The 25972-nt window shown below is 40.2% G+C and overlaps 1 long non-coding RNA gene across 2 annotated transcripts; it reads right to left on the bottom strand.

Moving 5' to 3' along the window:
• Window positions 1–3560: 3560 nt before the first annotated feature.
• Window positions 3561–25376, bottom strand: LOC134485972 (uncharacterized). Of its 2 annotated transcripts, none has more exons than XR_015672577.1 (4): window positions 25102–25376; window positions 19808–19915; window positions 15716–15811; window positions 3561–4000 (listed from the first exon to the last, which is right to left on the bottom strand). It is a non-coding gene; the product is annotated as an uncharacterized LOC134485972 (long non-coding RNA). The 2 variants fall into 2 exon arrangements; XR_015672576.1 differs by having other exon boundaries at window positions 24584–25299.
• Between the last annotated feature and the right edge of the window lie 596 nt (window positions 25377–25972).

The following is a 25972-nucleotide window of genomic DNA, read 5'->3' as shown; positions in this document are numbered from 1 at the left end:
TCCTTCCACTTTGCTATCACATGTGTCCTGTTACCTTCCTCACCCTCTTTTCTTAAAACTTCCTTTTCCTTTGAGGAGCTCCTTTCTATTTTCCTGATCTCTACTTCCACTCATTCGTACATAAATATACATACATGAAAAGTAATTGCTATGATCTTCATGTAAGAGAAAGCATTTTGTATTTGTCTTTCTGATCCCAAATGACTATGCTGAATGTGGGTTTTTTTTTTAAATATTTTCATTCATCTTACTACTAATTTCATTTTTATTTACAGCAGAATAAAACCATATTGTTTATGTGTACCATATTTTCATTATCCAGTCATGAAATTATGACTGATCTAGGCTGATTCTTTGCAATTGAGAATAGAATACCAGGAAACATTGCTATACAAGTGTCTCTGTGGTGGATAAAGTGTCCTTGCGGTGGGTGACCAGAAATGCTATAGCTGGGTCATATGGTGGTTCTTTTTGTAGGTTTTGAGAACCCTTCATATTGATTTCCATGTGACCCTACCATTTTGTCCTCTTGCCTAAACTGAATAAGGGTTTCACGTCACTCTACTGAAGCTCTTGTCATTTGTGTCCCTAATGGTAGCTATGCTACACTGGGTAAGATAGAATCTCAGAGTGATTTGAATCTGTATTCTTTACTGAGGGCTAAAGAGCCTTAACACATTTAATTCACTTGTTGGTATTTCTTCTTCTGAGAAACATCTGCTTAATCCATTGGCCTATCCATTGGTTGACAGAAGTTTGTGCAGTTCTTTGTATATTCCTACATTAACTCTTGTCTGAGATGTAGCTGATGAAGATTTTCTCCAACTCTGTTCATTATGTTGATGATTTTCTTTTCTGTGCAGAAGGCTTTTATTTTCTTGAAATCTGATTTGACATTTTGGGGGCTACCTGCATTACTGGGGTTTTACTCAGAAATATCTGGCCTATGCCTATACCTTGAATTGTATTTTGTACTGGAGCAGGGGTAGCCTCCCAACAGCCAGACACCTGAGGAAAAGTGACTCTCCCTCTCTTGGAAGCTATCGGTTTCCCATATCTCAACTCATGATGAATCCATGATCCCCTATCCTACTCGTGCTTTGATTTTGTCTGGCTTCACCTTCGCAGGTCTTCTGCTCCTAGTCAGGACCACTGTCATTTTACAGGCACATATATTCTACTTCCTTAACTGTGTTTATGCATTTTATTATTATTATTGAGACATGAGGTTTTTCTGTTTACTTGTTTGCTTTTCTCCTTGGTTTCTATATTTGCTCTTTTTCTCTCTATATTTTCAGTATTGCTGGGTTTTTTAAATACTTTGTGTCTTGTTTTCTATTCCCCTTCTTATGTGATCTTGACAGTATGTTTTAACTCTGTCAATGGTGAGAAATGATTTCTTTCTAATGAAGCAAGTTTTAAATTTATCTCTTTTAAAATCACCTCTTGCTCCTGTCTCTTCCTTCAACGATGTTCTCAAGTCTCCATCTTCTTGTATTATTCCATTTAACATAGTTTTCTATTTCTCGCCTTCCCTTAAAACTCTACTTACACGTGCACACACACACACACACACACACACACACATGCATGAACACGCACACACACACACACACACACACATATTCCTAATTTAATTAAACAACAAAAATAAAGGTCTGACAGGCCCTTATACAATAATAGCTCATGATTGTAATATTCCAATATCATCAGTAGGTAGATAATCTGAACAGAATATCAAGGAAAACTAACAGGTAAACTATACCTTGTATCAAACAAGATTAACTGATCATATATATATATATATATATATATATATATATATATATATATATATATGTAATACTTTGCCAAAGATACAAAATGCCCTTTCCTCTTAGCAGCCCATGGAACATTCTTTAAAACAGATTGCATTCAAGCCATGGATCAGGCCTAATAAGTGTAAAAGTATAAAAGAATGACAATAATCTATGGTATCTTATAAGGACAAAAGGAAATAAAAGTAGAAATCAGTAACAAGCAAACCACAGGGACCATACAATTACACAGAGACTTAACCACACACTCTTCAACAACAAGTGGATCTTTGAAAAATTGGCGAGTAAAACTTAAGAAATCAGTATCAAATGAGAATGAAAGCAAAATTACTAAAAACTTTGTTATACAAATACAGAGGTTCTAAAAGGCAAGTGTATGGCTATGCATGTTCACGTTAAAAAGTCCAGAAAGATCCCAAGTACACAACCTAATGATAGTTCTCAATGTCTTAGGAAAAAAGGGGCCCCAATCTGGCATTAGATGTCAAGAATTAATTAAAAAAAAATAAAGCAGCAATTTTTGAAATGGGTGCTAAAAGAACAATACGTAAGATCAAACTAGAGGTGATCCTTGGGAAGACAGAAATTCAACTGAGGAATTGTTTTGTAGAAAACAAGAAATATAAGTTTAGAAGTCTAAGGAAAACCACAGCATTACTTTTAATGTGGACTGCAGCTGACGAAGCACAGACAATTCGGTGCTGGGACCCTTTGACACCCTTACGATTAATGACATGATCTTAACTTTAACATTTGCAGAATGCACTAGCAAAGAACTAGAGGATGCAAATGTGGTGCCAGCTGAAACAGAGCTTGCTGAATTACAAGCCTTCCCTAAAGATGCCACAGCGATCGAACTCCGAAAGCATCTAGTGATGTTGCAAATAACACAATTTGTTGATGTCCCAAAACAGACCTCCCCACCTCAAAACTGCAATTAGCATAAAATAACTGTATCTTTGAATGTAATGCAACATTAAATATTTCTATATTGTGCTGTGCACGTTGTGTCTCCCCACCTTCTAACAAAAGGTTTTAGGTTTTGGGGATGAAGTTTGTTAAAACGGAGACTTATAGATTGGAACTTTTTCAAATTGGGTTTCATATACTGTTAGATATAACATTTTAAAAACTAGCATATTTTACATTTGAATGTGCAATTATATTATAGATTTGGTAGGAGAATAGATTTGCTATCTTTTCTGCAACTATAAAAATCCGTGAGCTTGGTTGATTCTACGTCAAGTTGTCCTGGGATGCCCTCGCTACATCGATAAAATGAGGAGCCTCCATAAGACGATGCTAATTTGAAGCTTGGATTAGCCCAACACTCCAGTCTCAGGTTACCTAAGAGTTACCCCGATGCTGACTCCCAGCTGTCAGGGAGTGGACCAGTGTCAGGAGCTCGGGTGGTCTCCAAACTTTTTAAACTGCAGATCCACACCAACACAACGTTTTAAGAATACGTCATTGAGATGTTTAAAATCCTTGGTTCTGATCACATAAAATGTGTGCCTTGACTTCGTATGACATCATTCAGGCATCGCCCACCAACGCTGCTTTTGACACCTTAGCTCAGAGGCCAAACATCGTATGGAATAAATTGTACCGTTTTAGTGTGTATGCAAAGTTTCCACACAAGAAGCTGCCAGTGTTCTCTAGGAGAAGCCCAAGGAGGTCTTTGTCCCTGGGCCCTCCTCATTGTCATACAGTGCAGTTCACAAGCATCTTTTGGGTGGTCCATTCTGTCCAGGGTTCCAGCAGTTTCTGCTCCCAGTAAACAGGTCACAAGTTGCTGTATCATTCAAGACCATCGGTCTCCCCAGTTTTCAGGGTGATATTTCGTCTCATGTTCTCAGTTCCTTTTGCTCATTAGCTCTCAGATCTGAAAATGTCTTTATTTTTTAGAAAATGGATTCCAAGAAGGTTGCTCTCAGTTCCTTGATGGGTTCAAAACGTCTCACTAATTCTCGTGTGGTTGAGCATTGTGGCACCTGGTGTTGTTGCAAGGGTGAGGGTGACACCCTGCAAGGACCGGGTGCTTCAGAGCTGAAACTGCCCCTGTGCTTCTCCTGGGTCTTCTTCATTTTTTGAGCATGTCCTTCCTTATTGAGGGTTAGAGCCTTACCTTGTTCTCACCCTGACTATAGATAGCCGTATCTTCAAGGTCTATTGTCCTCTTTCTGTGGAAAACAATATTTACAATGAAGATCTGGGAGCTGTTGGTCATTTCCATTGTGCCTTTGCGCCTAGAACTTCCAAGCCTGGAGATAAAGTGTGCATATCAAGCATATATATATGTATGTATGTATATATATACATACATATCTTGTATTTATAAGTGTGCATATCAAGCATATATATACATATCTGTGTATTTACAAGTGTGCATATCAAGCGTATATATACATATCTGTGTATTTGCAAGTGTGCATATCAAGTGTGTATATATACGTATCTGTGTATTTACAAGTATGCATATCAAGTGTGTACATATACGTATCTATGTATTTACAAGTGTTTTTTTTTTTTTTATTAACTTGATTATTTCTTATATACATTTCGAGTGTTATTCCCTTTCCCGGTTTCCGGGCAAACATCCCCCTCCCCCCTCCCCTTCCTTATGGGTGTTCCCCTCCCAACCCTCCCCCCATTGCCGCCCTCCCCCCATAGACTAGTTCACTGTGGGTTCAGTCTTAGCAGGACCCAGGGCTTCCCCTTCCACTGGTGCTCTTACTAGGATATTCATTGCTACCTATGGGGTCAGAGTCCAGGGTCAGTCCATGTATAGTCTTTAGGTAGTGGCTTAGTCCCTGGAAGCTCTGGTTGCTTGGCATTGTTGTACTTTTGGGGTCTCGAGCACCTTCAAGCTCTTCCAGTTCTTTCTCTGATTCCTTCAATAGGGGACCTATTCTCAGTTCAGTGGTTTGCTGCTGGCATTCGCCTCTATATTTGCTGTATTCTGGCTCTGTCTCTCAGGAGCGATCTACATCCGGCTCCTGTCGGTCTGCACTTCTTTGCTTCATCCATCTTGTCTAATTGGGTGGCTGTATATGTATGGGCCACATGTGGGGCAGGCTCTGAATGGGTGTTCCTTCAGTCTCTGTTTTAATCTTTGCCTCTCCCTTCCCTGCCAAGGGTATTCTTTTTCCTCATTTAAAGAAGGAGTGAAGCATTCACATTTTGATCATCCGTCTTGAGTTTCCTTTGTTCTAGGGATCTAGGGTAATTCAAGCATTTGGGCTAATAGCCACTTATCAATGAGTGCATACCATGTATGTCTTTCTGTGATTGGGTTAGCTCACTCAGGATGATATTTTCCAGTTCCAACCATTTGCCTACGAATTTCATAAACTCGTTGTTTTTGATAGCTGAGTAATATTCCATTGTGTAGATGTACCACATTTTCTGTATCCATTCCTCTGTTGAAGGGCATCTGGGTTCTTTCCATTTTCTGGCTATTATAAATAAGGCTGCGATGAACATAGTGGAGCACGTGTCTCTTTTATATGTTGAGGCATCTTTTGGGTATATGCCCAAGAGAGGTATGGCTGGATCCTCAGGCAGTTCAATGTCCAATTTTCTGAGGAACCTCCAGACTGATTTCCAGAATGGTTTTACCAGTCTGCAATCCCACCAACAATGGAGGAGTGTTCCTCTTTCTCCGCATCCTCGCCAGCATCTGCTGTCACCTGAGTTTTTGATCTTAGCCAATCGCACTGGTGTGAGGTGAAATCTCAGGGTTGTTTTGATTTGCATTTCCCTTATGACTAAAGATGTTGAACATTTCTTTAGGTGTTTCTCAGCCATTCGGCATTCCTCAGCTGTGAATTCTTTGTTTAGCTCTGAACCCCATTTTTTAATAGGGTTATTTGTTTCCCTGCGGTCTAACTTCTTGAGTTCTTTGTATATTTTGGAAATAAGGCCTCTATCTGTTGTAGGATTGGTAAAGATCTTTTCCCAATCTGTTGGTTGCCGTTTTGTCCTAACCACAGTGTCCTTTGCCTTACAGAAGCTTTGCAGTTTTATGAGATCCCATTTGTCGATTCTTGATCTTAGAGCATAAGCCATTGGTGTTTTGTTCAGGAAATTTTTTCCAGTGCCCATGTGTTCCAGATGCTTCCCTAGTTTTTCTTCTATTAGTGTGAGTGTGTCTGGTTTGATGTGGAGGTCCTTGATCCACTTGGACTTAAGCTTTGTACAGGGTGATAAGGATGGATCGATCTGCATTCTTCTACATGTTGCCCTCCAGTTGAACCAGCACCATTTGCTGAAAATACTATCTTTTTTCCATTGGATGGTTTTGGCTCCTTTGTCAAAAATCAAGTGACCATAGGTGTGTGGGTTCATTTCTGGGTCTTCAATTCTATTCCATTGGTCTATCTGTCTGTCTCTGTACCAATACCATGCAGTTTTTATCACTATTGCTCTGTAATACTGCTTGAGTTCAGGGATAGTGATTCCCCCTGAAGTCCTTTTATTGTTGAGGATAGCTTTAGCTATCCTGGGTTTTTTGTTATTCCAGATGAATTTGCAAATTGTTCTGTCTAACTCTTTGAAGAATTGGATTGGTATTTTGATGGGGATTGCATTGAATCTGTAGATTGCTTTTAGTAAAATGGCCATTTTTACCATATTAATCCTGCCAATCCATGAGCATGGGAGATCTTTCCATCTTCTGAGGTCTTCTTCAATTTCTTTCCTCAGTGTCTTGAAGTTCTTATTGTACAGATCTTTTACTTGCTTGGTTAAAGTCACACCGAGGTACTTTATATTATTTGGGTCTATTATGAAGGGTGTCGTTTCCCTAATTTCTTTCTCTGCTTGTTTCTCTTTTGTATAGAGGAAGGCAACTGATTTATTTGAGTTAATTTTATACCCAGCCACTTTGCTGAAGTTGTTTATCAGCTTTAGTAGTTCTCTGGTGGAACTTTTGGGATCACTTAAATATACTATCATGTCATCTGCAAATAGTGATATTTTGACCTCTTCTTTTCCGATCTGTATCCCTTTGATCTCCTTTTGTTGTCTGATTGCTCTGGCTAGAACTTCAAGAACTATATTGAATAAGTAGGGAGAGAGTGGGCAGCCTTGTCTAGTCCCTGATTTTAGTGGGATTGCTTCAAGTTTCTCTCCATTTAGTTTAATGTTAGCAACTGGTTTGCTGTATATGGCTTTTACTATGTTTAGGTATGGGCCTTGAATTCCTATTCTTTCCAGGACTTTTATCATGAAGGGGTGTTGAATTTTGTCAAATGCTTTCTCAGCATCTAATGAAATGATCATGTGGTTCTGTACTTTCAGTTTGTTTATATAATGGATCACGTTGATGGTTTTCCGTATATTAAACCATCCCTGCATGCCTGGGATGAAGCCTACTTGATCATGGTGGATGATTGTTTTGATGTGCTCTTGAATTCGGTTTGCCAGAATTTTATTGAGTATTTTTGCGTCGATATTCATAAGGGAAATTGGTCTGAAGTTCTCTTTCTTTGTTGTGTCTTTGTGTGGTTTAGGTATAAGAGTAATTGTGGCTTCATAGAAGGAATTCGGTAGGGCTCCATCTGTTTCAATTTTGTGGAATAGTTTGGATAATATTGGTATGAGATCTTCTATGAAGGTTTGATAGAATTGTGCACTAAACCCGTCTGGACCTGGGCTCTTTTTGGTTGGGAGACCTTTAATGACTGCTTCTATTTCCTTAGGAGTTATGGGGTTGTTTAACTGGTTTATCTGTTCCTGATTTAACTTCGATACCTGGTATCTGTCTAGGAAATTGTCCATTTCCTGAAGATTTTCAAATTTTGTTGAATATAGGTTTTTATAGTAAGATCTGATGATTTTTTGAATTTCCTCCGAATCTGTAGTTATGTCTCCCTTTTCATTTCTGATTTTGTTAATTTGGACGCACTCTCTGTGTCCTCTCGTTAGTCTGGCTAAGGGTTTATCTATCTTGTTGATTTTCTCAAAGAACCAACTTTTGGTTCTGTTGATTCTTTCTATGGTCCTTTTTGTTTCTACTTGGTTGATTTCAGCTCTGAGTTTGATTATTTCCTGCCTTCTACTCCTCCTGGGTGTATTTGCTTCTTTTTGTTCTAGAGCTTTTAGGTGTGCTGTCAAGCTGCTGACATATGCTCTTTCCTGTTTCTTTCTGCAGGCACTCAGCGCTATGAGTTTTCCTCTTAGCACAGCTTTCATTGTGTCCCATAAGTTTGAGTATGTTGTATCTTCATTTTCATTAAATTCTAAAAAGTTTTTAATTTCTTTCTTTATTTCTTCCTTGACCAGGTTATCATTGAGTAGAGCATTGTTCAATTTCCACGTATATGTGGGCATTCTTCCCTTATTGTTATTGAAGACCAGTTTTAGGCCGTGGTGGTCCGATAGCACGCATGGGATTATTTCTATCTTTCTGTACCTGTTGAGGCCCGTTTTTTGACCAATTATATGGTCAATTTTGGAGAAAGTACCATGAGGAGCTGAGAAGAAGGTATATCCTTTTGCTTTAGGATAGAATGTTCTATAAATATCCGTTAAGTCCATTTGGCTCATGACTTCTCTTAGTCTGTCTACATCACTGTTTAATTTCTGTTTCCATGATCTGTCCATTGATGAGAGTGGGGTGTTGAAATCTCCCACTATTATTGTGTGAGGTGCAATGTGTGTTTTGAGCTTTAGTAAGGTTTCTTTTACATATGTAGGTGCCCTTGTATTTGGGGCATAGATATTTAGGATTGAGAGTTCATCTTGGTTGATTTTTCCTTTGATGAATATGAAGTGTCCTTCCTTATCTTTTTTGATGACTTTTAGCTGGAAATTGATTTTATTTGATATTAGAATGGCTACTCCAGCTTGCTTCTTCTGACCATTTGCTTGGAAAGTTGTTTTCCAGCCTTTCACTCTGAGGTAGTGTCTGTCTTTGTCTCTGAGGTGTGTTTCCTGTAGGCAGCAGAATGCAGGGTCCTCGTTGCGTATCCAGTTTGTTAATCTATGTCTTTTTATTGGGGAGTTGAGGCCATTGATATTGAGAGATATTAAGGAATAGTGATTATTGCTTCCCGTTATATTCATATTTGATGTGAGGTTATGTTTGTGTGCTTTCATTCTCTTTGTTTTGTTGCCAAGACGATTAGTTTCTTGCTTCTTCTAGGGTATAGCTTGCCTCCTTATGTTGGGCTTTACCATTTATTATCCTTTGTAGTGCTGGATTTGTAGAAAGATATTGTGTAAATTTGGTTTTGTCATGGAATATCTTGGTTTCTCCATCAATGTTAATTGAGAGTTTTGCTGGATACAGTAATCTGGGCTGGCATTTGTGTTCTCTTAGGGTCTGTATAACATCAGTCCAGGATCTTCTGGCCTTCATAGTTTCTGGCGAGAAGTCTGGTGTGATTCTGATAGGTCTCCCTTTATATGTTACTTGACCTTTCTCCCTTACTGCTTTTAATATTCTTTCTTTATTTTGTGCGTTTGGTGTTTTGACAATTATGTGACAGGAGGTGTTTCTTTTCTGGTCCAATCTATTTGGAGTTCTGTAGGCTTCCTGTATGTCTATGGGTATCTCTTTTTTTAGGTTAGGGAAGTTTTCTTCTATGGTTTTGTTGAAGATATTTACTGGTCCTTTGAGCTGGGAGTCTTCACTCTCTTCTATACCTATTATCCTTAGGTTTGATCTTCTCATTGAGTCCTGGATTTCCTGTATGTTTTGGACCAGTAGCTTTTTCCGCTTTACATTATCTTTGACAGTTGAGTCAATGATTTCTATGGAATCTTCTGCTCCTGAGATTCTCTCTTCCATCTCTTGTATTCTGTTGGTGAAGCTTGTATCTACAGCTCCTTGTCTCTTCTTTTGGTTTTCTATATCCAGGGTTGTTTCCATGTGTTCTTTCTTGATTGCTTCTATTTCCATTTTTAATTCCTTCAACTGTTTGATTGTGTTTTCCTGGAATTCTTTCAGGGATTTTTGCGATTCCTCTCTGTAGGCTTTTACTTGTTTATTAATGTTTTCCTGTGCTTCCCTAAGTGTGTTCAGGTCTTTCCTGAAGTCCTCCAGCATCATGATCAAATATGATTTTGAAACTAGATCTTGCTTTTCTGGTGTGTTTGGATATTCCATGTTTGTTTTGGTGGGAGAATTGGGCTCCGATGATGGCATGTAGTCTTGGTTTCTGTTGCTTGGGTTCCTGCGCTTGCCTCTTGCCATCAGATTATCTCTAGTGTTACTTTGTTCTGCTATTTCTGACAGTGGCTAGACTGTCCTATAAGCCTGTGTGTCAGGAGTGCTGTAGACCTGTTTTCCTCTCTTTCAGTCAGTTATGGGGACAGTGTGTTCTGCTTTCGGGCGTGTAGTTTTTCCTCTCTACAGGTCTTCAGCTGTTCCTGTGGGCCTGTGTTTTGAGTTCACCAGGCAGCTTTCTTGCAGCAGAAAATTTGGTCTTACCTGTGGTCCCGAGGCTCAGGTTTGCTCGTGGGGTGCTGTCCAGGGGCTCTCTGCAGCGGCAGCAACCAGGAAGACCTGTGCCGCCCCTTCCGGGAGCTTCAGTGCACCAGGGTTCCAGATGGTCTTTGGCTTTTTCCTCTGGCGTCCGAGATGTGTGTGCAGGGAGCAGTCTCTTCTGGTTTCCCAGGCCTGTCTGCCTCTCTGAAGGTTTAGCTCTCCCTCCCACGGGATTTGGGTGCAGAGAACTGTTTATCTGGTCTGTTTCCTTCAGGGTCCGGCGGTGTCTGTGGCAGGGGTCCTGCCGCTCCTGGGCCCTCCCCCACGGGAGCCCAGAGGCCTTATACAGTTTCCTCTTGGGCCAGGGATGTGGGCAGGGGTGAGCAGTGTTGGTGGTCTCTTCCGCTCTGCAGCCTCAGGAGTGCCCACCTGACCAGTCGGTTGGGTCTCTCTCTCACCGGGTCTGGGAGCAGAGAGCTGCTGCGGGCCGGGATCCGCGGGTGTGGGACTTCCGGTAAACACAGAACGTGCCCGGTTCTAGAGAAATTCTGCTTCCGTGTGTCCCAAGCTCACCAGGCAGCTTTCTTGCAGCAGAAAATTTGGTCTTACCTGTGGTCCCGAGGCTCAAGTTCGCTCGTGGGGTGCTGCCCAGGGGCTTTCTGCAGCGGCAGCAACCAGGAAGACCTGTGCCGCCCCTTCCGGGAGCTTCAGTGCACCAGGGTTCCAGATGGTCTTTGGCTTTTTCCTCTGGCGTCCGAGATGTGTGTGCAGGGAGCAGTCTCTTCTGGTTTCCCAGGCCTGTCTGCCTCTCTGAAGGTTTAGCTCTCCCTCCCACGGGATTTGGGTGCAGAGAACTGTTTATCCGGTCTGTTTCCTTCAGGGTCCGGCGGTGTCTGTGGCAGGGGTCCTGCCGCTCCTGGGCCCTCACCCACGGGAGCCCAGAGGCCTTATACAGTTTCCTCTTGGGCCAGGGATGTGGGCAGGGGTGAGCAGTGTTGGTGGTCTCTTCCGCTCTGCAGCCTCAGGAGTGCCCACCTGACCAGGCGGTTGGGTCTCTCTCTCACCGGGTCTGGGAGCAGAGAGCTGCTGCCTACAAGTGTTTTTTAATGCCTCACATTATACTTGAATAGCACAGGACTTTTTGAGGCATTTCTCTCTAAATGTTTTAATTCTTTTGATAGTAAGTAACTGTTTCTTATTACTTTGAGTGTATATATTTATTTCATCAAACTTAAACTATCCAGAAAGTAGTTTTAGAAATTTCAGCATCATAGAAACTCACACCCCTGACATGCTTATTCCCCCTGAGAAATCTCTCTCTTGTCTGCTTCCCAAGCCACCCTGCATCTATCCCAGAAGCAATCACAGCCAAACTTTTTTCACACAAGTTTAATTAGTTCCATCTCTTCTAGAATGTCACATAAACAGAATTGCATAGTATATTACTGTCTATACCTGGATTCTTTTATTTAGCATAACATCTGTAAAAGTCACCCTAACTTCCTAAATATGATTACTGTAAAGAACAAATACATCATCTGTTTTGTAGAAATTACTATTTTTACAAAATCAAAACATTCCTCTTTAAAGAGATACAAATTTCACATATTTTTTTTTCTTCAAGAAATGTCAATCTTATCATCTTTAACTGCGTGGATGGGTGAATACCTGTCTCCTTCCCTGGGTGCTGATGAACATGTTTTCCTGTGTTTACTAGCCATGTGTCTGTTCAGGTTTCACCTGGGTTTTAAATTGAATTGCTCATCTCTTTTATTTTCATACTTTGTGGGAGCCTCTAATATGTTCCTTCTACAAGCACTTTAATAAAAAGAAGTAAGTTTTGTAAGTGTCTGCCCGTCTTTGTGGCCAGCTTATAGATTATTGTCAACAGGATCCTTTGGTGACTAGAAGTTGTTAAAACCATTTTCATTTAACATTTTTAATGATCAAATATATTTTTAGTATCTCAGTCTTTAATTGTCTATCTCTTTTTAAAGCCGAATTTCAATCATTCCAAGATTGAGGTGTTCTCTTTGGGAACTTGTTGGGAATGAGGGTTTCTGCTGGAGAGGGAGAAATGAGAGATGGTAATGAGGGAGGGGTGGAAAATCAACAAATCCATTATAAACAGGGAGGGATTACCAAAGAAACCCAGAAATGGGAAAGGCACAGGAAGAGTAAATTATGCTAAATCCTCTATTTTCTTCGGGAAATATGAAGTCTCCTGTTGACCTTCTTTTCAGACTAATTAGCATTTATGTATTGTGCAACGTAGGAGTAATCAATGTTTACTACTTTCTGTGCATTTATTTAGTAGTCCCAGCACTATGTTGAACAGACCTTTTCTGTACCATTAAATTCCCCTGGTACCTTAGTTTTTCTTTTTTAAATCAACTAAATATTAACATTTAGTTAATTTCTAAGCTTTCTATCCTGTTATTTTGTTTTTTATTTACTCTTACACCAATGCCATAATCTCATTCACTGTAATTTCTCAGTAGCTATCGTGATCAGATCAAATCTGTCTCTTTCCCCTCCAAATTATTCTGATTCTTTTCAGCGTTTTTTAAACTTGCACAACGATTTTGGAATGTGGGTTAAGGTTATAGTTCACTCAGCCGCAGAGTTCTAACCTACCCTGCTCATAGCGGTGAACCACAGAATAAAACACCAAGAACCCCTTGTTAGTTTGTTTTGTCTTAAAAAGCTAAACTTGGACTATTACTTGGATTTTATGTAATCTATAATTAAATTAAAAGAAAACTGCAATTTTAGCTGTATTAATTTTTTAATAGATCAGCCTAACTTATTTTGGTCTTAGCTTCTCTTAAAAATGTTTTGGTTTTTTATGTATTAATTTCACATATATACTTAACACACATTGTTTAATGATGTAGTCTCCCTAAGTACTTCAGAATTGTGTTATTTTAATTTCCAATTGTTGATTATAGATAAATGTAAATTGTTGCATATAATAGAACCTTACTATACAAAGTTATTCTATTTCCTTATGAATATTAGTAATTGGTTTTGTTTCTTAGGATATTTCTCTATAAATAAGGTTAATAAGGTTTTACTTAATGTTCAATTTTTATAAATTTATTTCTTTTTCTCGCCTCTTTTCACTAGGTCAGAGTCTCAGGGCAGCCATGTGTAGAACTAACAAGAGTGGCCACCAGCAGTGAAGGAATCTCTCTTTCTCCACAGTGTTTGATGTCATTAGTTCTCTTTAGGACAGCCATTCTGAATAGGCTGTAAAGGAACCTCAAAGCAATTTTAATTTCCATTTATTTGCTGGCTGAGGATGTCGAACATTTCGTCAAATATTGGTTGGCCACTTTTAGTCTCTTTGTTCCGTTCCTTGGCTCACCTATTGATTCGTTTTGTTTTTTAATTTCTCTAACGTCTTTTATTTTTAGAATTTTATACATGCATTCCCTGTGTTCTTACCAAAGCACTCCCCATTCCTGTTTCTCGGATTCTTCCCACGCGACTTTCTCTCCAGATTTCATGTTAATTTCTCAGCCCAGCTTAGTTCTTCCAATGTGCGCAGATGTGGGGTTTTCACTAGAGCGTGTATGCCCTCTCAGTGGCTACTTCCCTGAAGTAAACTGGCTTTCTTTTCCTCAAAAGCCATCAAATGTGGATTGTTCCTTTTCTCAGAATGGAAACTCATGGCACCCCTCCCCAGTCCATGGTAGAATCTTGGCTGGCTTGATCTTGCGCGAGTCATACACATGCAGCCATGGGCTCTGTGAGTATGTGTGTGGCATGGACCTGGAGTGTCCGAAAGACACTCTTTCCCTGCAATGCTTTATTTGGTTCTTTATTTCTGTAGTTCTTTATACAGTCTGGATGCTAATCCTCTATTTGCAATGGAGGTGCAAAAAACGTGTTTTTCCTATCTGTGGGTTCTGATAATATCTTCTTTGGTGTGAGGAAGCTTTTTAACTTTAAGTAATCATATTTAGGGGTTGTTTCCTGTGGTGGCAGAGTCCTTTCTAGACATTCCTTGCCTGTATCTTGAGTGGTTTTGCCTATCTGCCCCTAGAAACATCAAAATTCCAGGCTTACACTAATGCCAGGGACCCATTTCAGTTGCCTTGTGTGCAGGTGAGACTACAGCGCTATTTCATTTCCCCTACAGGTGTAAAGAGAATTTTCTCAGTACCTTTGACAAAAGATTATTTTTTTTCCTCTGTATAAACTTGATACTCTTGTTTTTAAAACTGAGTCTATGTAGCTGTGTAAGTTTACTTCTGGGCTCTGTTCTATCCCATGGGTCTGCATGCTGTTTTGTATGAGTGCCGTGATGGTCTGTTATTACAGCTTTGCAGTATAATTTGAAATCTGGTATTATTACGATTCAAACATTTCTCCTTCCAGTAAGGTTATTCGGGGTCCATTGTGCTCTCCTTCCCACTCACCCACTCCTGCCTCAGTGCCCTAGCATTCCCCTACACCGGGGCATCCAGTCTCCACAGTACCAAAGGCCTCTCCCTCCATTGATGTCCAACAAGGCCATCCTCTGCTACATATGCTGCTGGAGCCATGGGTCCCTCCATTTTGAACTCTTTGGTTGGTGGTTTAGTCTCTGGGAGCTCTGGGGATGGGTTATGGAGGGTGGGGGTCTGGTTTGTTGATACTGTTGTTCTTCCTTTAGGGTTGCAAACCCCTTCAGCTCCTTCAGTCCTTACCCTAACTTCTCCACTAGGACCCCGCTCTCAGTCTGATGTTTCCCTGCATTCATCCTCATCTGTATTGGTCAGGATCTGGCAGAACCTCTCAGGGGACAGCTATATCAGCCTCCTGTCAGTAAGCACTTCCTGGCATCAACAATAGTGACTGAGTTTAGTGTCTGCAGATCTGGATCCCTAGGTCGGACAGTCTCTGAATGGCCTTTCCTTCGGTTTCTGTTCCACTCTTTATCCCTGCATTTCCTTTTGACAGGAGGAATTCTGGATTAACTCAAAGGTTGCTCCAACATATAACAAGGACACTTGTTCCACTGTGTTCATAGCAGCCTTATTTATAATAGCCAGAAGCTGGAAAGAACCCAGATGCCCCTGAACAGAGAGATGGATACAGAAAATGTGGATGCTACAGTCCTACTCAGAAGAGGGAAGAAAGTATGCTCGGGGAGTAGAGGAAAAGAGGAGAGAGAGGGAAGGAGGAACAGTGCAGATATGGGAGGAGATGGGTCAGGAATTTGAAAGGAGGAGAGTAGCAGTGGGGGAGGGGGAGCTGGCAGTAGCCACTGCAAAGTCCCAGAAGCCAATGACCCAAGAGGTTTCCAGGACCCAACAGAGAGGACATTCACCAAATTACCTAATAAAGGGAAGAGAGAACATTTAGAGACCATTTCCAGTGGATAGTCACTGCCCCTGGTTGAGGGATGGGGCCACCCACCCACCCCAAGGCAACTCTTATAAGGGACAACATTTAGTTGGCACTAGCTTACAGGCTCAGGTGTTCAGTCCATTATCATCAAGGCAGGAAGCAGGGCAGCGTCCAGGCAGGCATGTCACTGGAGAAGCTGCGAGTTCTACATCTTGATCTGAAGGGAAAGAAGAGAAGACTGACTTCTAGGCAGCTATGAGGAGGGTCTCAAAGCCCACCCACACAGTAACACACTTCCTCCAACAAAGCCACACCTGTTCCAACAAGGCCACACCTTTTAATCCTGCCACTCCCTGAGCCCAGCATATTCAACCTCCACACTTGCTTTTGATTTTTTTTCCAATTTTGTTATTAGTATATAAAACATATTGCTGATCTTCGTACAGTGATTTTTGTATCCTGATGCTTGGCTGAATGTTTATCAGGCCTGAGGGCCTTCTCATTAGTATCTGAGATCTGTTAAGCATAGGAACATATCCTGGATAGACACAGATTAACTTCTACTCCTACCTGTGTCCCTTCCTTACTGCTCTAAGAAGGTGAGTACTGCATTGAACAAGTGTAGAGAGCAGGCACCCTTCTTCATTCCAGTTTTCAGAAGGAATGCTGTGGTAGTTTGAATAAGAATAGCCCCATTTATTTGAATGCTGGGCCATCAAGGAGTGGCACCACTTCAGAGGGATTAGGAGCTATGGACTTGTTGGTGAAGGTTGTTATGGATTTATTGGAGGAAGTATGACACTGGGGGTAGACTTTGGGGAATTCAAAAGACCAAGCCACTTCCAGTGTGTCTCTCTTCCTGCTGTCTACAGATCCAGATGTAGAACTCCCAGCTTCTTCTCAAGTACTATGTCAGCCTGCATGTTGCCATGTTCCCAACTGTGATAATGAGGACTAAACTCCTAAACTGTAAGCAAGCCCCAATTAAATGCTTTTATTTATAAGAATTGCAGTGGTCATGGTGTCTCCTCACAACAACAGACCACTGACTGAGACAAATGCTCTCAGTTCCCCCCACCCCCCATTTAGGACAATCAGGGCTACAAATCTGTCATAATAGTCTTTATCATGTTGGGATATATTCCTTTTATTCATAGTTCTTTTGGGACTTATGTTATAAGGGAGCAGTGAGCTATATTGATGGCCCTTTCTGTTAGCCTTGAGATACTTATATAATTTCTTTTTTTTCAATCAACTTACTTTTTGAATTACATGTGTTGATTCTCGTATTTTGAATCAAATTTCATTCACTCCTGGGATAAAACCAACTTTTTATGGTATATAACCATTTTAATAGGTCTATGAATTTAGCTTGTAAAAGTTTTAGGGAGAACTTTTGTTGTGTCTCTGTTCTTTGGGTAATTTGGCCTTTAGTTTTCTTTCTTTCCTTTTTTTCATCTTTTTATTACATTTATTTATTTATTTATTTATTTTATTTATTTATTGAATGTCAAATATCAGCCCTCCTCCTCCCAGTACCCCCTTATATATAGCCTCCCCAAATTCTATTCTCCTCTTTCCCTTTGCGAAGGGGGAGCCCTCCTCTTGGAATCCTCATCTAATTTTAGAATCAAGGTAACATTGGTGACTTAGCTAGGGTTTCACTGCTGTGAAGAGACACCATGACCAAGGTAACTTTTATAAAGGACAACATTTAATTGGGGCTGGTTTACTGGTTCTGAAGTTCGGTTCATTATCATCATGGCAGGAAGCATTCAGCATCCAGGCAAGCATGGTTGTGGAGAACAAACTGTGAGTTCCACATCTTGTTACAAAGACCACAGAAGAAGATTGACTTCCAGGAAGCTAGGTGGAGGGTCTCAAAAACCACCCCCACAGTGACACACTTCTTCCATCAAGGCCACACCTACTCCGACAAAGCCATACCTCCTAATAGTGCCACTCCCTGAGACAAGCATCTTGAATCCACCATAGTTGGCCTTATAAAGTGAGTTTAGAAGCATTCTTTCCCTGTTTTATGTTACTGCTGGTGGATAGCATTACCTAACGATGAATCTATTCCCTGGAAATTTCTTCGTTAAGAAGCTTTACTATTGCTTCAATCAGGTTGATAATTTTCTAATTGTTTTTTATTTGTGTAGAACTTATTAAGTTGATTTTAATTGGTAAATCTTATTCATTTTATGGATTTAAATGTCTAAGAATTTGTCCATTTTTTCTAAATGTTTCAGTTTTATTCTGTTAATAAGTTTTGTAAGTACTCTCTAATAATTCCTCCTATTTAACTAGAATCACTAGCTATTTCTTCTTTTCTACTCTAATTTACATTTGGATCTTTTCTTCTTTCTTTTGGTTACTTTAGCTACAAAATTGTTAATCTTGTTTTGCTTTGTTTTCAAAAATACCAAACCCTGGATTGAATCTCTGTGTTGTTCTATTAGTCTACATTGCATTGTTTTTTGTCTGATATTTATTCTTCCTTACCATATATTGCTGTTTTGTTTAGTTTGTTCTCATTTGCTGAAGACTATGTAGTTCATCACTGTTGCTTATCTGGAATCTTGAAGAGAACTAATTCAATTGTATCCTAATGTTCTAGCAACCCATTCTTAATTTTCATTCAGCTCTAGGAACTTTAAAATTTCTCCTTAATTTCAACAACAACTTACTAGTTACTCAAGAGTGCGTTGTTTGCTCTCCATGGACTTGTATAATTTCTGGACATTTTCCTGATGTTGGTTTTAAATTTTGTTGCAGTATATACTGATTCCACACAATAAAAATATTTTGATTCTCTTCTACTTGTTAAGGCTTAGTACGTTGCCTAGAATGTGGCCTCTTTTGAAGAAGAAACTATTTGATCACATGAAAAAAATTATTCTGTTTCTATTGGATAGAATGTTCTTTATATAGCTGTTATATCCAGTTGATTGGTAAGTGATTTAATTCTGTGGGAGTTTTTTGCTATTGTTCACTTTTAGTTTCGTTGCCCTATCTAGAGATAAAAATTGACTATTAAAATCATTGGCTATTATTATTATACCAGGTTCTATTTAAAGTTTTCTCTCTATCATTGCTTATCTTATGATATTGGAAATGTCAGGGTATAATGCATATTATCTTCAGTTGTTGTATCCCTTCTACTACATGCTACCTTTATTAAAATAATTAATATTCTTCATTTCTTGTAATTAATTTTGGCTTAAATACTTTTTCATCAGATAAAGAATAGCTATGAGAGATATTAATTTGGTTCCATTTACTTCCTAGATCAACTTATTGTTTTCTATACTTTGACTCTCAGTCTATTGATGATTTACCAATACATTGTGATTTTCCTAAGATTCCATGCAAAACAGTAAGCTCTCTCCAAGGACTGCTTTAGCTCCCTCCAAGTCCCAAATTTTTTTTCATCTTTATTAACTTGAGTATTTCTTATTTACGTTTCGATTGTTATTCCCCTTCCTGGTTTCCAGGCCAACATCCCCCTAAGTTCCAAATTTTGACATGACCTATTTTCTTATATTTTTTTGAATGTGTTTATGTTTGATTTTCTGAGACAGGATCTTATTTGATAGCTGAAGCTGGTCCTGAACCACATTTCATTGTTAGATATCATATTTAAGTTCATGTCAAGTATTTCATAACACAGAAATGTAAAAATGCTAAGATCGGCTGACTGGGCATGCTGTCAGATATTCTCTGTATTTAACCTCTTGGCCATCCAGTAGCTTCATTACAATTGAGAAGAAGGTGTGCATGCCTCACTTCTGCTCCTGGGCTGGAGCATAATCAACTTAACAACCTATGGCAGTTCGTCTGATCCAGCACCTTCACACTGGCCAAGCCACCCACAGACTGCTTCCGCCCAATCCCCGAGCTCACTTTAATACCAAGGCAGGCCCTTCCTGACAAGACAGCGGACTCTACAAAAGGCAAATATGGCTTAATGATCCCCACTCCAATCTGTCTTGCAGATTTTTCTGGAAGCATAACCTAATACTGTTCTGCACAACCTCATTCCTTTATCTCCCTGTTTCTAAGGACATAACGTTACTTTTCTTGTACCCATCCTTGTTTTTCTGATTCTAATAAATTCTGCACACACACACACACACACACACACACACACACACACACAAACACACAAACACACACATACACACAGTCCTACACTGGATTCTGTTTTTACCAACAGATGAGTTCAAATTCATCTCCAGCAAATGTCAAAACCCTTCCATGGGCAGTGACTTGTATCCTTTCCTTTGGTTGTCAGCTCAGCTCCTTGCTTCTTGATGTGCTGTTGTTAAGACATACATCATTTTGAGATTAGTAGATAACATAGTTTATGCCTAACATCAATAAATCGTTTGTGCTATATTTTTTTGTTTTCCTTATAAATACGAGCTTTCATGTAGGGTTGTCCACTTCAAACTCAAGAAATTTTCTTAGTATTTTGTAATCAGATCTACTATGCTTAATTATGAATTATTACCTTGAGATTTTTTTCTGTTTTGCTTTGTTCTGTGAATATTTTCATTGGAGATATAATTTTATAATTTTATATTCAACCGTCGATTTAACCATTTCTCATAGGGTGTTAAACATCCTTCTTTATTGTCTAAGTTTCATTGTTTGGAAACATGTGAATATCAATTATTTAGATCCAGTTTCTATATGTGATGCTTAACTTTTCTCTAGTTGCTTGGAATACTGTCTGCTCTCATCAGTTTAACTGTGTAATACTTTCATTTTTATAATTGCTGCTGAACACTTTGAAACTATAAAAATTATGTGTTCTTCAAATTGAAGACTTTCTGAAGATGGAATCTGATAGCATTTGATCCTGGCCAACTAGAAAGTTGCTATATAGGCCAGGCTAGCCTCCAAGGAATGAGGAGCTTCCTGCCTCTGTCTGCCTCTGCCTCTGCCTCTGCCTCTGCCTCTGCCTCTGCCTCTGCCTCTGCCTCTGCCTCTGCCTCTGCCTCTGCCTCTGCCTCTGCCTCTGCCTCTGCCTCTGCCTCTGCCTCTGCCTCTGCCTCTGCCTCTGCCTCTGCCTCTGCCTCTGCCTCTGCCTCTGCCTCTGCCTCTGCCTCTGCCTCTGCCTCTGTCTGCCTCTGCCTCTGCCTCTGCCTCTGCCTCTGCCTCTGCCTCTGCCTCTGCCTCTGCCTCTGCCTCTGTCTGCCTCTGCCTCTGCCTCTGCCTCTGCCTCTGCCTCTGCCTCTGCCTCTGCCTCTGCCTCTGCCTCTGCCTCTGCCTCTGCCTCTGCCTCTGCCTCTGCCTCTGCCTCTGCCTCTGCCTCTGCCTCCTCTGCCTCTGCCTCTGCCTCCTCTGTGTTGAAATGCCCCCACTAAACCTAACTGTAGAGATCTTTAAAGAATTATTCATTCAAATATTATTTATCTATAATTTAGTCTCTCCCCCCCTTAACTTCTGGAAGGCTAGTAATAAATATTACAATATTTCGTATTGTTTTCATGGGTTCTTAATGCTCTGTTCGTAATTTTCTAACTCATTCTGTGCTCCTCAGATCAACAATTTTATTTATCTATCTTGATGCTGACTAAATATTTCTTCTTCTCCTTCCAACAGAGAAGCCTTTTATTAAACTTCACAATCTCAGCTATCGACTTCTCAGTTTGAGAATTTCTAACTGGTTCTTATTTGTAGATTGGGTTGCATGGTTGTTCATGATTCATTTTCTTAATTATGTTTCTACTATTATTGGATACATTGAAGGTGTACAACAGTCTTGATATGCATATTCATGACAAAATGATTAATAAATTTGAGCATATTTATAAGTCTGTACTATGCTGGAGTTGATTCATTCAAACTACTTTCTTTTCTGGCTAAAAGATTAAATATTACTAGTTTTACACATGTTTACTAATTTTGTCAGTGTTCTAGACATAGTAAATATTATATTGTAGGAATATTGTGTTACAGTATCTTCTCTAAAGAGAACGAATGAATAAACACACACACACACACACACACACACACACACACACACACACAGAAAGAGAAAAAGGGAGAGAGAGAGAGAATCTCACTTAGCCTGATGTGACTTTAAACTCTCTACATTGAATATGACCTTGAATTTCTGATTCTCCTGCCTCTTGTGGGAATGACAGGCATGTCAAAACACCAAGTTTTATGCAGCAATAGGATTTAAACCCAGGGTTTTGTGCATACTAGGTACAAGAGAGATATTAAACTTCAGTGTGTGTGTGTGTGTGTGTGTGTGTGTGTGTGTGTGTGTATGCACGCATGCGCACGTGTGTTTGTATGCCTGCGTGCATGCATGTTTATGTGCATGCATGTGAAAGTTTGAAATGGGGACTCATTTTTAATTTATAGCTGCCCTGGAACTCGATATAGACAAAATCGTCCTTGAGCTCCCAGAAATACACACTCACCTACCTTCTGAGTGCTGGGATTAAAGGCACATGCAACCACTCCTGGCTTTCAGGATATATTTTTTAAATGGTGGTATGTTTAGTTTTACTTAGTAGGCACCATGGAAAAGTAGATCGTGTCCTGGGTAGGAATTTCAAACTAATTAGCACTAACTATTAGATTAGCATCCATGTACTTATGTATTTTTAAATGAATATACTGTTTGTTTTGTTTTGTTGTCAAGACAGTGTTTCTCTGTGTAGTCTTGACTGTCCTAGAACTCTCTCTGTAGACCAAGCTGGCCTTGAACTCATAGAGATCCTCCTGCCCATTGCCTTTGAAGTCTATGACTAAAGATGTGTGTCACTTTTACTACATAATATAACACATAAACTGTAAGTAAAACCAGGTTTTACTTTCATATAAAATAAAAACCAAGCTTTTTTATTTCTGTGATATCATACATATAAGAAAATCAATTTTCAAAAAAGAAAACATTATTTTGGTGCACATCCCATAGGTCTCTACGAGTAGCAGCATCCATTGCTTTTAGGCCTGTGACAAGGCAAAGATACTGTGCTCCAGAGGAAGGGCAGATACATGCTGCTTACTTCACAGCCACCAGGAAAGCCAAGGAGAAAAAGAAAGCATTGAGTACTAGATACACCCTGTGACAGCACACACGTTAGTAACATACTCTCTCCAAGGAGTCTCTTCTTCCCAACTGCTCAGTCTGCTTTGATGGCATCAAAGGGTTAGTGCATGGATGAAGTAAGTCAACATTCTCATGACCCAATCACTTCAGACTTGCTTCAAAGGGTTAGTGCATGGATGAAGTAAGTCAACATTCTCATGACCCAATCACTTCACACTTGCCACCAGTTGAAGACCAAACCTTCAACACATGAGCCTTTGAACCTTTGAAAAGATTTTTCCTACACAGATCATAATTGGACAAGATCACCTTGAATTAAGCCCAAGCCCTAGTCCTTATTCACTTTGTGGGATTAGAATAGTAAACACACAGACACACACACACACACACACACACACACACACACACACACACACACACACATCTATGTATACATGTAGCACCCAAATTAGAGGTTCTCAACCTGTGGGTCACAGCCTTTGTGTGGGTCTAATGACCTTTTCAAGGGGGTCACCTAGGACTATCTGCACATCCGGTATTTACATGATGATTCATGACACTAGCAAAATTACCTTATGAAATAGCAATGAAAATAATTTTATGTTTGGGATCACCACAACATGAAGAACTGTATTAGAGGGTTATAACGTTAGGAAGGTTGAGAACCACTGACCTAAGCCTTTATTTACCTAAACATGAGTGTATTAATACTATACTCAGTTTATGACCCAACTATACTTACTTATAAGGGTCCATAACTATATGCATAGCATTCGTTATGTATTTGAAATGTCTAAAAGCGTGCCCCTTTTCACACTCACTGCCTAGCCACTTTTCCTATGCATTTATTTCTTTTGTCTAGAAAAGTTACATGACACGGCTCTAGCCAGCAGACATTAAGAGAATCTGGAGGGAGATTTCAGAAGAAAATCTGCTTCCTGGTAAAAGCATAAGATCTCACAGGCACCCCATCCACTCTTTTCCTTTGTAAAATACCAAGTATAATGTTCTTGCTGACTGCAGTTGTCTTAAGTTCAGGAGGAAAAGCAAAGAAAATCTCAATTGCTTACGCTATGTCTCCATGACCTTCCAAATCAATGGCAGGACTTTAAAGAGATGCTATGGCAGATACCTGCATTTTATTTACGTTACCATCCACTAAATATTGATTTCTTTGCATCTGAATAACTTCCTACCTTATGCTCTACACCATGGGTTTGTTTTATGTACAATGTATGAGGCTTACCTAAAAATCTAATATCTGTGAACAACCAACAACCAATAAATTTATATTTATTTTTAGTTATTAGAAAGCTAATTTCATCCTGAAAATTTAAGTGATTTCCTTCTGAAATTACTTCAGATGCATTACATGCTTACATATAGTTCAAGAGAAATGAAGAATCATAAAGACAAAAATTATTTTAAGTAAGAAAGAAACCAAATGTAGAGGACTATAGCTATGATCCCAGTACTCAGGAGTCTGAGGTAGAAGGATTAGGAGTTTGAAGACAGTCTCAGTTGCATAATAAGTTTAGGCCAACCTATGGGTGATATGGGAGTGGAGAAATGGCAGACGCCTAGGCACGGAAACGCTGGGATCAGGTGATCTGGCCTTTCCGGCAGAGAAGACACAGAGTCTTGGAAGCTCAGGGTGTTTATTGTACAGAGATGAACAAGGAGGCTGGGTTATTGTTAGCAGATTTTTAAAAAAATGAATCAGGTTATCATGTGCAGCTGAACAAGAATTTTCTGTCTAAGGTTCAGCTAATTTCTTAACAGTCTCTACAGGGGAGCAGTCTGCAGGCTCTAAATGTCTGGAATGAGAAAAGTGATGGTGGGTGTTTCCTGAGTGCTGTCAACACTCATACTCAGTCCTGAGGAAGGTTTTGCCATCCTGCTGAGTCTTACCATGGAAATTTGTGCCAATCCCACAAGTCTGAGACACTGGGGTCCTTGACATGGCCTTGCCTATGTAAAACAAAACATTAGGACTTCATTCGTTCCTTATGCTGGGCTTTCAGTGATGTCGGGTCTCAAAATTATTAAACAAATAAGACAATGAAATAAGTAGGAGAGATTGGCTAAATTTAAACTAGAAACACACACACACACACACACACACACACACACACACACACACACCCCACATGTTATATATATATACATTTGCAACAGAAGGGTCTCACATTTGAATTGAATGTCCTAACGAATAAAGAAATTTGGTCAGTTGCAAGTTAAAAATCCAAGTGAACCTTTTTCCTTTAACGTCAGAAAACAATATGCGAGAGGATCTGGAATGTGGAGATACTGAGCTGCCAAGCTGCGTCTACCTGACCGAGTTACTGGTTCATGTGTACAGGTTTACACGGGCACCAGATTTCACAGGACATCTCGGTCCCACATCTGGCAGAAAGGAATGTACTCACTGAGATCAAGTGGGTTCGTTTGTAAGTTTTTAGCAGTTAAAAATAACTCTTCTGCCGCAAGATTAAAAACTGGAAACCAGGCAGTGTTGGAATCTCAACACAAGCAACAGTATTCTCTCTGTTGGTATTCATTCTCTCTCTCTCTCTCTCTCTCTCTCTCTCTCTCTCTCTCTCTCTCTCTCTCTCTCTCTCTCTCTCTCTCTCTCTTCCTCTCTCTCTCCCTCTCTCTCTCCTCTCCCTCTCCTCTCCCTCTCCTCTCCCTCTCCTCTCCCTCTCCCTCTCCCTCTCCCTCTCCCTCTCCTCTCCCTCTCCTCTCCCTCTCCTCTCCCTCTCCTCTCCCTCTCCTCTCCCTCTCCTCTCCCTCTCCTCTCCCTCTCCTCTCCCTCTCCCTCTCCCTCTCCTCTCCCTCTCCTCTCCCTCTCCTCTCTCCTCTCTCCCTCTCCCCCTCCCCCTCCCCTCCCCCTCCCCTTCCCCTCCCCCCCTCTCTCTCTCGTGGAATACCTTCTTTGTTCCTGCAGGTCTCATGGCTCTTTGCATCAGTTCTGTTCCGTTCCGTTCCGTTCCGTTCCGTTCCGTTCCGTTCCGTTCTGTTCTCCTCTGTTCTTTGTGGACCACTGCATTTAATTAAGGCTGCTATGTGGGTGAAGGTGGAATTGGACCATGAACATGAGTGGATCCCCAGTGACTACACCCCTGAGAATGGTGCCCCTGCCTGGAGTTGATGTAGGGATGGGCCTTATCCCATAGTGCAATGCTGATAGGCCCTGTCTTTCCAGACAGCTGCTGTTGCTGTGGATTTCTAGGTGCAGCAGACCTGACTTGTCCAAAAGACATTTTCACGGCATTTTTACCCTTCACCATTCTTACATTC

This window comes from Rattus norvegicus, chromosome 2, assembly GCF_021556685.1.
Source record: "Rattus norvegicus strain SHRSP/BbbUtx chromosome 2, alternate assembly SHRSP_T2T, whole genome shotgun sequence".
NCBI classification, from domain to species: Eukaryota; Metazoa; Chordata; class Mammalia; order Rodentia; family Muridae; genus Rattus; species Rattus norvegicus.
This window is presented reverse-complemented; position numbering and strand designations above follow the sequence as displayed.